The 13900-nt window shown below is 46.1% G+C and overlaps 1 pseudogene; it reads right to left on the bottom strand.

Moving 5' to 3' along the window:
• Window positions 1-48: 48 nt before the first annotated feature.
• On the bottom strand, window positions 49-11331 carry LOC148523878 (uncharacterized; annotated as a pseudogene).
• Window positions 11332-13900: the final 2569 nt, after the last annotated feature.

The following is a 13900-nucleotide window of genomic DNA, read 5'->3' as shown; positions in this document are numbered from 1 at the left end:
CTAAATCACTTTTGTATGGTGAGTGCGAGTCATAAAAGAACAGAAAGATTAGCTTTCCATATCGCTGCTGTGTACAGATTCCCCATCACTGGATGGCGTAATCTCTACTACAATGCGGAAGGGAGAGGGAAGTTGATTACATCCCTGTCTGTCTGCCCAGCACTCGTTCTAGTCCTGACCCTTTTATATCCCTGCAGCCTCTCCTAAACTGTGACACCAGCGAGTGCGCAGAACGGTCCTAGCTGCTTCACAGAGGACCGCACATGAACACAGGATCGCCCTGTATACCGGATCCCTTCACCCGAAAGGTGAATATAAATGAATTACTACTTAGCCATTCTATAGATCGCATCGCACTCTTACGATATATAGTGAAAAGTAACAATTCATGTACGCACAACTTCACCAATAGACCCCATGATCTGTTACACTGTAGCTGGGACTTCGGCTGATGATTTCCAATATTAATTATTTTGTGCCTTCACCGAAGATCCCACAGTTATCTATGGTTAGGATCTTACCTGGGCTGGGTACCCTGGAAAGTACCCCTTTCCCTTTTACAGTACCAGGGCTGCTGAGAGGGGATGGAGCGGGCACTAATTACCCAGGCCCCGACATTTTGGAGGGGCCTGGCGGAGGCCCGGTTCCCCTCCCTCTTTTACATATCAGTAGCAGCAGCCTCTCTCCCATGCCCAGTACATGCTTCTGTGTGCTGGGCTGTGGTGGGTTCAGGGAGGCTGCTATCTCTGAGCTCAATGACTTGTAAATAAATATATAGAAGCACCGTACCTTGGTCCTTGGTGAAGAAACACCAGTTAACCCCGGGAATGCTGGAGTCGAAGCAACAATCCCTCGTCGCACATTCCTCAGCACTTATTGTGGGATAGCCGCAATCTCTTCTGCTGTTTGGATCCATGTTACATTGTGCTGTTGTTGATGCAGTAAGGAAACATACAGAAGACTACTGTAGCTTACTATTATTTTTTACAGACATTTCAGCAACTTAAATTACTTTAGTGATACAATGATAACAGTCACATGGATAAGTCCACATGGGTGGATTTATGAAGCCGTCCATTACATTATTGTAATTACCTCTAATAAAGAAACACTCATTGAAGTATGGACACAGAGCCTGATCAGCAGTGATCGCTAATGCGGTTGCAGCTGCGAAAATATGCTAATGCTCGCCAAAGCCCAGCCGGCATAAAGACGCCCTCTGCTGCTTTCTCATATCCGTCCAACCTCTCTCTTCTGTGTAATCATCGGTACCATCGACGCACATCGGCCAGTCACGTAGCATTTACAACAGGTCTGACCAACCGCAGATACTGCAAGTCTACATGCAGGCAGAGCGCTATTATACTCCATATGCAATCGCGGTGGCTAATTTATGCATGCCCATGAAACGGCGTTCACACAGACAGACACGCCTGAGTTGTTCTGATCACAACCCGCCTCCAAAACGCTGACAGCCTGTCACTCTCTTTGCGATAGATTCCTCTGAGCATCCTTAAATGCAAAGCAAACGCTGTACATGCACAGTGCGACTTATACGCATGAACGATGGCAAACAATTGCTCGATCTGCGTCCGTAATCGCACTTGCATTCGCTACTGAATAAGTCCCACAGACAATAACTGCATGAATTAAAGGTCACAGCAGATATAAAATTATGACCACATTACAATGTGTAAAGGGGTGGTCAAGGCAACTCTACAAAAATCATCTCTAGCCAAATAAACTATAGGCAGAAAATGAGGGACCATTAACACGAGCTAATTGAAAATGCGTCCAGGTCTCACCGCATAGGTAGGACAACTCGCCTTACTACAAAGGGGTAAGTATCTCACAGCGACCTCTTGTGTCACATGTGGCCGCTGATATGTAGCGCCATCCCTTCTAGCTATGGCTTCCAAACTGAATAGGATGGATTCATACATAAGACCTCACTATTTATACCCTATCCACAAAACACACCCACTAATATCCCATAGGCTAAGGCTAACCAATAACAGCTAATAAATTAATACTACTTTGTAATAGGTCTCCATACTAGCCAATCACATAAATATAAGGACTCTTACATTATATAAAGCTTATTCAGCTCAATCAACTTTCACCTATACTTTTGTTGTTTAAATGCAAAAATCAGACCCTAAGGCAGCGTTTCCCAAACTTGGACCTCAAGGCACCCTAACAGTCCAGGTTTTAAGGAGATAAATCAGTGGCGTATCTATAATGGGTGCAGTGCGTGCGGGGCACACGGCTCCAGGGGGGTCCCGCACCGCACACACTGCACCCATATTATTTTAGACTTACCTGTCCGTGGTCCCACGTCGGGTGTCTGCGCTGCTCAGAACATCGGAAAATGGCCGCCGCGGCTATTTTTCCGGGTTTCTGCGCATGCGCAGTAGACTCCGAGCACACTCTAGTGTACACATGTTACATCCCCCCACCAGCAGCGCAGCATGGTGTTACGCTGGCGCACAGTTACTTGCTGTTTCTTTATTTCCCACTCAGAATCTCCATGTCTATGGCGCACTTATCCCATGTGTGAGAGCGCTGTTGTCACCTAGTTTAGCGCACTTAGCCGCAAGTGGAGATGCAGCTCAGTTGTGTGAGACTCTGTATAGCAGAACTGCAGGGGTGAGTATACTCATTTCGGGGACATGTGCAGTGCAAAAAATGTACAAATGCGGCCATTATGTGACGTGGAATCAAACCGATAACCAGTAGCACTACACACTCACACTCCAGCACTGCACTGTATACTGTATACTCTACCTGTGCTTTTGGATTTAAAACACCATTTAACCCCGGGAACACTTGAATCAAAGCAGCAGCCTTTGGAAAGGCATTCCTTTGCGCTTATCCCGGGGAAACCGCAGTCTTCTCGCTGATGGACGTCCATACTACATTCCTCTTTATCTGGAGGGAGTAGAGCGCACAACATTAGGACAACAGGAAATATTACAATGAATGTCAGGAAAGTTGGGAGTTCTACTGCAAGTGCCTAATGCATACATGCCGACATTGCAAATATGTCCCACGTTTGCTGAATTTGATTTCAATTAAACTTTTTAGAAATCAAAGTCTCCTTTTCAATAAATCTAACCACAGAGGATAAGAAAAATGCTGTAAGGATTGCAGTTAGCAATCAGTAGAAGAGGAATTGTAGAGGAGTTGGTCAATTTGTGAAAAATATTTGAAAGTTGGTGCAATGACATGTATCAGGGACTATTCTTTAAACCTGAGTCTGCCCCCTGGAAATTAACATCAGTTGGCAACTATGTTACGTGTGGGCGGGGCTTGCTCTCTGCCCGCCCATTTGTGTGACATCATACAAGTGTAACTCCAGCTCTCCTTACATGGGGGTCTACTTATGTAGCAGAGAAAAGCCCTGTTTTGCGGTAAACAGGGCTTTCCCATTCTTAGTGCTATTCACAGAGCGGGCTTCCGTGTAGAATTTCCTGACTTCTCCTGTGGCCTCCCTGCTCCGTGGCTAAATCACTTTTGTATGGTGAGTGCGAGTCATAAAAGAACAGAAAGATTAGCTTTCCATATCGCTGCTGTGTACAGATTCCCCATCACTGGATGGCGTAATCTCTACTACAATGCGGAAGGGAGAGGGAAGTTGATTACATCCCTGTCTGTCTGCCCAGCACTCGTTCTAGTCCTGACCCTTTTATATCCCTGCAGCCTCTCCTAAACTGTGACACCAGCGAGTGCGCAGAACGGTCCTAGCTGCTTCACAGAGGACCGCACATGAACACAGGATCGCCCTGTATACCGGATCCCTTCACCCGAAAGGTGAATATAAATGAATTACTACTTAGCCATTCTATAGATCGCATCGCACTCTTACGATATATAGTGAAAAGTAACAATTCATGTACGCACAACTTCACCAATAGACCCCATGATCTGTTACACTGTAGCTGGGACTTCGGCTGATGATTTCCAATATTAATTATTTTGTGCCTTCACCGAAGATCCCACAGTTATCTATGGTTAGGATCTTACCTGGGCTGGGTACCCTAGAAAGTACCCCTTTCCCATTTACAGTACCAGGGCTGCTGAGAGGGGAAGGAGCGGGCACTAATTACCCAGGCCCCGACATTTTGGAGGGGCCTGGCGGAGGCCCGGGTCCCCTCCCTCTTTTACATGTCAGTGGCAGCAGCCTCTCTCCCATGCCCAGTACATGCTTCTGTGTGCTGGGCTGTGGTGGGTGCAGGGAGGCTGCTATCTCTGAGCTCAATGACTTGAAAATAAATATATAGAAGCACCGTACCTTGGTCCTTGGTGAAGAAACACCAGTTAACCCCGGGAATGCTGGAGTCGAAGCAACAATCCCTCGTCGCACATTCCTCAGCACTTATTGTGGGATAGCCGCAATCTCTTCTGCTGTTTGGATCCATGTTACATTGTGCTGTTGTTGATGCAGTAAGGAAACATACAGAAGACTACTGTAGCTTAATATTATTTTTTACAGACATTTCAGCAACTTAAATTACTTTAGTGATACAATGATAACAGTCACATGGATAAGTCCACATGGGTGGATTTATGAAGCCGTCCATTACATTATTGTAATTACCTCTAATAAAGAAACACTCATTGAAGTATGGACACAGAGCCTGATCAGCAGTGATCGCTAATGCGGTTGCAGCTGCGAAAATATGCTAATGCTCGCCAAAGCCCAGCCGGTATAAAGACGCCCTCTGCTGCTTTCTCATATCCGTCCAACCTCTCTCTTCTGTGTAATCATCGGTACCATCGACGCACATCGGCCAGTCACGTAGCATTTACAACAGGTCTGACCAACCGCAGATACTGCAAGTCTACATGCAGGCAGAGCGCTATTATACTCCATATGCAATCGCGGTGGCTAATTTATGCATGCCCATGAAACGGCGTTCACACAGACAGACACGCCTGAGTTTTTCTGATCACAACCCGCCCCCAAAACGCTGACAGCCTGTCACTCTCTTTGCGATAGATTCCTCTGAGCATCCTTAAATGCAAGGGAAACGCTGTGCACGCACAGTGCGACTTATACGAATGAACGATGGCAAACAATTTCTCGATCTGCGTCCGTAATCGCACTTGCATTCGCTACTGAATAAGTCCCACAGACAATAACTGCATGAATTAAAGGTCACAGCAGATATAAAATTATGACCACATTACAATGTGTAAAGGGGTGGTCAAGGCAACTCTACAAAAATCATCTCTAGCCAAATAAACTATAGGCAGAAAATGAGGGACCATTAACACGAGCTAATTGAAAATGCGTCCAGGTCTCACCGCATAGGTAGGACAACTCGCCTTACTACAAAGGGGTAAGTATCTCACAGCGACCTCTTGTGTCACATGTGGCCGCTGATATGTAGCGCCATCCCGCCTAGCTATGGCTCCAAACTGAATAGGATGGATTCATACATAAGACCTCACTATTTATACCCTATCCACAAAACACACCCACTAATATCCCATAGGCTAAGGCTAACCAATAACAGCTAATAAATTAATACTACTTTGTAATAGGTCTCCATACTAGCCAATCACATAAATATAAGGACTCTTACATTATATAAAGCTTATTCAGCTCAATCAGCTTTCACCTATACTTTTGTTGTTTAAATGCAAAAATCAGACTCTAAGGCAGTGTTTCCCAAACTTGGACCTCAAGGCACCCTAACAGTCCAGGTTTTAAGGAGATAAATCAGTGGCGTATCTATAATGGGTGCAGTGCGTGCGGGGCACACGGCTCCAGGGGGGTCCCGCACCGCACACACTGCACCCATATTATTTTAGACTTACCTGTCCGTGGTCTCACGTCGGGTCTCTGCGCTGCTCAGTAGACTCTGAGCACACGCTGGTGTACACATGTTCCCCCCACCAGCAGCGCAGCATGGTGTTACCCTGGCGCACAGTTACTTGCTGTTTCTTACTTTATTTCCCACTCAGAATTTCCACGTCTATGGCGCACTTATCCCATGTGTGAGTGCGCTGTTGTCGCCTAGTTTAGCGCACTTAGCCGCAAGTGGAGATGCAGCTCAGTTGTGTGAGACTCTGTATAGCAGAACTGCAGGGGTGAGTATACTCGTTTCGGGCACTTGTGCAGTGCAAAAAATGTACAAATGCGGCCATTATGTGACGTGGAATCAAACCGATAACCAGTAGCACTACACACTCACACTCCAGCACTGCACTGTATACTGTATACTCTACCTGTGCTTTTGGATTTAAAACACCATTTAACCCCGGGAACACTTGAATCAAAGCAGCAGCCTTTGGAAAGGCATTCCTTTGCGCTTATCCCGGGGAACCCGCAGTCTTCTCGCTGATGGACGTCCATACTACATTCCTCTTTATCTGGAGGGAACAGAGCGCACAACATTAGGACAACAGGAAATATTACAATGAATGTCAGGAAAGTTGGGAGTTCTACTGCAAGTGCCTAATGCATACATGCCGACATTGCAAATATGTCCCACGTTTGCTGAATTTGATTTCAATTAAACTTTTTAGAAATCAAAGTCTCCTTTTCAATAAATCTAACCACAGAGGATAAGAAAAATGCTGTAAGGATTGCAGTTAGCAATCAGTAGAAGAGGAATTGTAGAGGAGTTGGTCAATTTGTGAAAAATATTTGAAAGTTGGTGCAATGACATGTGTCAGGGACTATTCTTTAAACCTGAGTCTGCCCCCTGGAAATTAACATCAGTTGGCAACTATGTTACGTGTGGGCGGGGCTTGCTCTCTGCCCGCCCATTTGTGTGACATCATACAAGTGTAACTCCAGCTCTCCTTACATGGGGGTCTACTTATGTAGCAGAGAAAAGCCCTGTTTTGCGGTAAACAGGGCTTTCCCATTCTTAGTGCTATTCACAGAGCGGGCTTCCGTGTAGAATTTCCTGACTTCTCCTGTGGCCTCCCTGCTCCGTGGCTAAATCACTTTTGTATGGTGAGTGCGAGTCATAAAAGAACAGAAAGATTAGCTTTCCATATCGCTGCTGTGTACAGATTCCCCATCACTGGATGGCGTAATCTCTACTACAATGCGGAAGGGAGAGGGAAGTTGATTACATCCCTGTCTGTCTGCCCAGCACTCGTTCTAGTCCTGACCCTTTTATATCCCTGCAGCCTCTCCTAAACTGTGACACCAGCGAGTGCGCAGAACGGTCCTAGCTGCTTCACAGAGGACCGCACATGAACACAGGATCGCCCTGTATACCGGATCCCTTCACCCGAAAGGTGAATATAAATGAATTACTACTTAGCCATGCTATAGATCGCATCGCACTCTTACGATATATACTGAAAAGTAACAATTCATGTACGCACAACTTCACCAATAGACCCCATGATCTGTTACACTGTAGCTGGGACTTCGGCTGATGATTTCCAATATTAATTATTTTGTGCCTTCACCGAAGATCCCACAGTTATCTATGGTTAGGATCTTACCTGGGCTGGGTACCCTAGAAAGTACCCCTTTCCCATTTACAGTACCAGGGCTGCTGAGAGGGGAAGGAGCGGGCACTAATTACCCAGGCCCCGACATTTTGGAGGGGCCTGGCGGAGGCCCGGGTCCCCTCCCTCTTTTACATGTCAGTGGCAGCAGCCTCTCTCCCATGCCCAGTACATGCTTCTGTGTGCTGGGCTGTGGTGGGTGCAGGGAGGCTGCTATCTCTGAGCTCAATGACTTGAAAATAAATATATAGAAGCACCGTACCTTGGTCCTTGGTGAAGAAACACCAGTTAATCCCGGGAATGCTGGAGTCGAAGCAACAATCCCTCGTCGCACATTCCTCAGCACTTATTGTGGGATAGCCGCAATCTCTTCTGCTGTTTGGATCCATGTTACATTGTGCTGTTGTTGATGCAGTAAGGAAACATACAGAAGACTACTGTAGCTTACTATTATTTTTTACAGACATTTCAGCAACTTAAATTACTTTAGTGATACAATGATAACAGTCACATGGATAAGTCCACATGGGTGGATTTATGAAGCCGTCCATTACATTATTGTAATTACCTCTAATAAAGAAACACTCATTGAAGTATGGACACAGAGCCTGATCAGCAGTGATCGCTAATGCGGTTGCAGCTGCGAAAATATGCTAATGCTCGCCAAAGCCCAGCCGGCATAAAGACGCCCTCTGCTGCTTTCTCATATCCGTCCAACCTCTCTCTTCTGTGTAATCATCGGTACCATCGACGCACATCGGCCAGTCACGTAGCATTTACAACAGGTCTGACCAACCGCAGATACTGCAAGTCTACATGCAGGCAGAGCGCTATTATACTCCATATGCAATCGCGGTGGCTAATTTATGCATGCCCATGAAACGGCGTTCACACAGACAGACACGCCTGAGTTTTTCTGATCACAACCCGCCCCCAAAACGCTGACAGCCTGTCACTCTCTTTGCGATAGATTCCTCTGAGCATCCTTAAATGCAAGGGAAACGCTGTGCACGCACAGTGCGACTTATACGCATGAACGATGGCAAACAATTTCTCGATCTGCGTCCGTAATCGCACTTGCATTCGCTACTGAATAAGTCCCACAGACAATAACTGCATGAATTAAAGGTCACAGCAGATATAAAATTATGACCACATTACAATGTGTAAAGGGGTGGTCAAGGCAACTCTACAAAAATCATCTCTAGCCAAATAAACTATAGGCAGAAAATGAGGGACCATTAACACGAGCTAATTGAAAATGCGTCCAGGTCTCACCGCATAGGTAGGACAACTCGCCTTACTACAAAGGGGTAAGTATCTCACAGCGACCTCTTGTGTCACATGTGGCCGCTGATATGTAGCGCCATCCCGCCTAGCTATGGCTTCCAAACTGAATAGGATGGATTCATACATAAGACCTCACTATTTATACCCTATCCACAAAACACACCCACTAATATCCCATAGGCTAAGGCTAACCAATAACAGCTAATAAATTAATACTACTTTGTAATAGGTCTCCATACTAGCCAATCACATAAATATAAGGACTCTTACATTATATAAAGCTTATTCAGCTCAATCAGCTTTCACCTATACTTTTGTTGTTTAAATGCAAAAATCAGACTCTAAGGCAGTGTTTCCCAAACTTGGACCTCAAGGCACCCTAACAGTCCAGGTTTTAAGGAGATAAATCAGTGGCGTATCTATAATGGGTGCAGTGCGTGCGGGGCACACGGCTCCAGGGGGGTCCCGCACCGCACACACTGCACCCATATTATTTTAGACTTACCTGTCCGTGGTCTCACGTCGGGTCTCTGCGCTGCTCAGTAGACTCTGAGCACACGCTGGTGTACACATGTTACATCCCCCCACCAGCAGCGCAGCATGGTGTTACGCTGGCGCACAGTTACTTGCTGTTTCTTACTTTATTTCCCACTCAGAATTTCCACGTCTATGGCGCACTTATCCCATGTGTGAGTGCGCTGTTGTCGCCTAGTTTAGCGCACTTAGCCGCAAGTGGAGATGCAGCTCAGTTGTGTGAGACTCTGTATAGCAGAACTGCAGGGGTGAGTATACTCGTTTCGGGCACTTGTGCAGTGCAAAAAATGTACAAATGCGGCCATTATGTGACGTGGAATCAAACCGATAACCAGTAGCACTACACACTCACACTCCAGCACTACACTGTATACTGTATACTCTACCTGTGCTTTTGGATTTAAAACACCATTTAACCCCGGGAACACTTGAATCAAAGCAGCAGCCTTTGGAAAGGCATTCCTTTGCGCTTATCCCGGGGAACCCGCAGTCTTCTCGCTGATGGACGTCCATACTACATTCCTCTTTATCTGGAGGGAACAGAGCGCACAACATTAGGACAACAGGAAATATTACAATGAATGTCAGGAAAGTTGGGAGTTCTACTGCAAGTCCCTAATGAATACATGCCGACATTGCAAATATGTCCTATGTTTGCTGAATTTGATTTCAATTAAACTTTTTAGAAATCAAAGTCTCCTTTTCAATAAATCTAACCACAGAGGATAAGAAAAATGCTGTATGGATTACACTTAGCAATCAGTAGAAGAGGAATTGTAGAGGAGTTGGTCACTTTGTGAAAAATAGGGAAAGTTGGTGCAATGACATGTATCAGGGATTATTCTTTAAACCTAAGTCTGCCCCCTGGAAATTACCATCAGTTGGCATCTATGCTATGGCTGGGCGGGGCTTGCTCTTTGTCTGCCCGCCCATTTGTGTGACATCATACAAGTGTAACTCCAGCTCACCTTACATGGGGGTCTACTTATGTAGCAGAGAAAAGCCCTGTTTTGCGGTAAACAGGGCTTTCCCATGCTTAGTGCTATTCACAGAGCGAGCTTCCGTGTAGAATTTCCTGACTTCTCCTGCGGCCTCCCTGCTCCGTGGCTGAGTAACTTTTGCATGGTGAGTGCGAGTCATAAAAGAACAGAAAGATTAGCTTTCCATATCGCTGCTGTGTACAGATTCCCCATCACTGGATGGCGTAATCTCTACTACAATGCGGAAGGGACAGGGAAGCTGATTACATCCGTCTGTCTGTCTGCCCAGCACTCGTTCTAGTCCTGACCCTTTTATATCCCCGCAGCCGTTCCTAAACTGTGACACCAGCGAGTGCGCAGAACGGTCCTGGCTGCTTCACAGAGGACCGCACATGAACACAGGATTGCCCTGTATACCGGATCCCTTCACCCGAAAGGTGAATATAAATGAATTACTACTTAGCCATGCTATAGATCGCATCGCACTCTTACGATATATAGTGAAAAGTAACAATTCATGTACGCACAACTTCACCAATAGACCCCATGATCTGTTACACTGTAGCTGGGACTTCGGCTGATGATTTCCAATATTAATTATTTTGTGCCTTCACCGAAGATCCCACAGTTATCTATGGTTAGGATCTTACCTGGGCTGGGTACCCTGGAAAGTACCCCTTTCCTATTTACAGTACCAGGGCTGTTGAGAGGGGAAGGAGCGGGCACTAATCACCCGGGCCCCGGCATTTTGGAGGGGCCTGGCGGAGGCCCGGGTCCCCTCCCTCTTTTATATGTCAGTGGCAGCAGCCTCTCTCCCATGCCCAGTACATGCTTCTGTGTGCTGGGCTGTGGTGGGTGCAGGGAGGCTGCTATCTCTGAGCTCAATGACTTGTAAATAAATATATAGAAGCACCATACCTTGGTCCTTGGTGAAGAAACACCAGTTAACCCCGGGAATGCTGGAGTCGAAGCAACAATCCTTCGTCGCACATTCCTCAGCACTTATTGTGGGATAGCCGCAATCTCTTCTGCTGTTTGGATCCATGTTACATTGTGCTGCTGTTGATACAGTAAGGAAACATACAGAAGACTACTGTAGCTTAATATTATTTTTTACAGACATTTCAGCAACTTAAATTACTTTAGTGATACAATGATAACAGTCACAGGGATAAGTCCACATGGGTGGATTTATGAAGCCGTCCATTACTTTATTGTAATTACCTCTAATAAAGAAACACTCATTGAAATATGGACACAGGGCCTGATCAGTAATGATCGCTAATGCTGTTCCAGCTGCGATTTCGCACTGAATGCAGCTGCGGAAGTATGCTAACGCTTGCCAAAACCCAGCCGGCATAAAGACGCCCACTGCTGCTTTCTCATATCCGTCCACGCTCTCTTTTTTGCATAATCATCGGTACCATGGGTGCACATCGGCCAGTCACGTAGCATTTACAACAGATCTGACCAAACGCAGATACCGCAAGTCTACACGCAGGCAGAGAGCTATTATACTCCATATGCAATCGCGGTGGCTAATTTATGCACGCTCATGAAACGGCGTTCACACGGACAGACACGCCTGAGTTTTTCTGATCACAACCCGCCCCCAAAACGCTGACAGCCCGTCACTCCCTTTGCGATAGATTCCTCTGTGCGTCCGTAAATGCAAGGCAAACGCTGTGCACGCACAGTGCGGCCTATGAGCATGAACGATGGAAAACAATTGACGTTCTGAGACCATAATCGCACTTGCGTTCTCTACTGAATAAGGCCCACAGACAACAGCTGCATGAATTAAAGGTCACAGCAGATATAAAATTATGACCAAATTACAATGTGTAAAGGGGTGGCCAAGGCAACTCTAGAAAAATCATCTCTAGCCAAATAAACTATACGCAAGAAATGAGGGTCCATTGGCACGAGCCACCTGAAAATGCGTCCAGGTCTCACCGCATAGGTAGGATAACTCACCTTACTTCAAACGGGTGTCTCACAGCGACCTCTTGTGTCACATGTGGCCGCTGATTTGTAGCGCCATCCCGCCTAGCTATGGCTTCCAAACTGAATAGGATGGATTCATATATAAGACCTCACTATTTATACCCTAACCACAAAACACACCCACTAATATCCCATAGGCTAAGGCTAACAAATAACAGCTAATAAATTAATACTACTTTGTAATAGGTCTCCATACTAGCCAATCACATAAATATAAGGACTCTTACATGGTATTAAGCTTAACCAGCTCAATCAGCTTTCACCTATACTTTTGTTGTTTAAATGCAAAAATCAGACCCTAAGGCAGCGTTTCCCAAACTTGGTCCTCAAGGCACCCTAACAGTCCAGGTTTTAAGGGTATAAATGGTTGAGAACAGACGGTTAAATCAAATTTACTAAGGAACTAATTAGTCACCTGTGTCCAAGCATGGTTATCCTTAAAACCTGGACCATTGGGTGCCCTAAGTACTGGTTTTGGGAACCTCTTCCCTAAGGGGCTGATTCTGAAGTAGGAGCAAAGCATAAAAGCAAGGAACAAACCATACTGCAATGCAACGGGTGCAAATACATTTATTATTTTGAATGCAGGGTAAATACTGGAAAGCGTTAAGGCCCCCATACATCTGCAATGTATTGGGCCAATTTCACTGATCCCCAGGAACCAGAGTTGGGGCGTCGGTGAAATCTAACATGTTGTATTTTACTGTTTTTGCTGATCATGATCAAAATATGATCGTGATCAGCAAATCGGGGATTTTAAATATTTCACCAATTCCCCAATGGATCAGTGATCATCGATGGCCTCCAATTGCCAATACCGTCCGGTGATTCGGTGGTTTCGATCAGATTGGGGACACTAGCGCATGCAGGGGGGGTTTCTGAGTACCCAGAAAATTTTTTATTTTTTTTTATACAGACAGCGAGACCTGGCAGCTGCTGCAATATGTATTTGCCGGGCGCCCGCTGTGATGTATATCAGCGGCGCACCCGGCTTAGTCCTGACTGCTGGGAAGGTTGTTTATAGATCCCCTTTCCGTAGGTACATCTACGGAAGGGGATCTATCCACAACCCTTCTGTGCGCTCCGCCTCCCCCGGCTCCCGCTTCCGCCTCCCCCGGCTCCTGCTTGTCTCTCCAGTGACCTCTCCCACAGTGCTGACGAGGGATGGAGGAGCAGTTAGGCGCGGCGCGGGAAGGCGGCACGGCACTGAGTGGCTCAAACGCTGAAGAATCAGGTCAGGTCACTCTTGTTAGTGTTGGCCAGGGTAGGTGGTATGTGTGTTGTATGTGTGTGTGTTGTATGTGTTTGTGTGTGTGTGATGTATGTATGTGTGTGTGACATTGTAGTCCTGGGGAGGAAGGAGGGGAGAGTGTTTGGGATGTATGTGTGTGTGTTGTATGTGTTTGTGTGTGTGTGATGTATGTATGTGTGTGTGACATTGTAGTCCTGGGGAGGAAGGAGGGGAGAGTGTTTGGGATGTATGTGTGTGAGATATAGGAGTCCCAGGGAAAGGGGAGGATCATCACGACCACCCAAGCAGCAGCAGCCTGGCAACAAGGTTGTGTGTAAGTATGCTATGTGTATGTATATTGTATATGTGTTTGTTG

Source organism: Taudactylus pleione, unplaced genomic scaffold (assembly GCF_031769625.1).
Source record: "Taudactylus pleione unplaced genomic scaffold, aTauple2 ptg000126l, whole genome shotgun sequence".
Classification (NCBI taxonomy): Eukaryota; Metazoa; Chordata; class Amphibia; order Anura; family Myobatrachidae; genus Taudactylus; species Taudactylus pleione.
The sequence above is the reverse complement of the archived record's forward strand: the minus strand, read 5'-3'. Positions and strand labels throughout refer to the sequence as shown.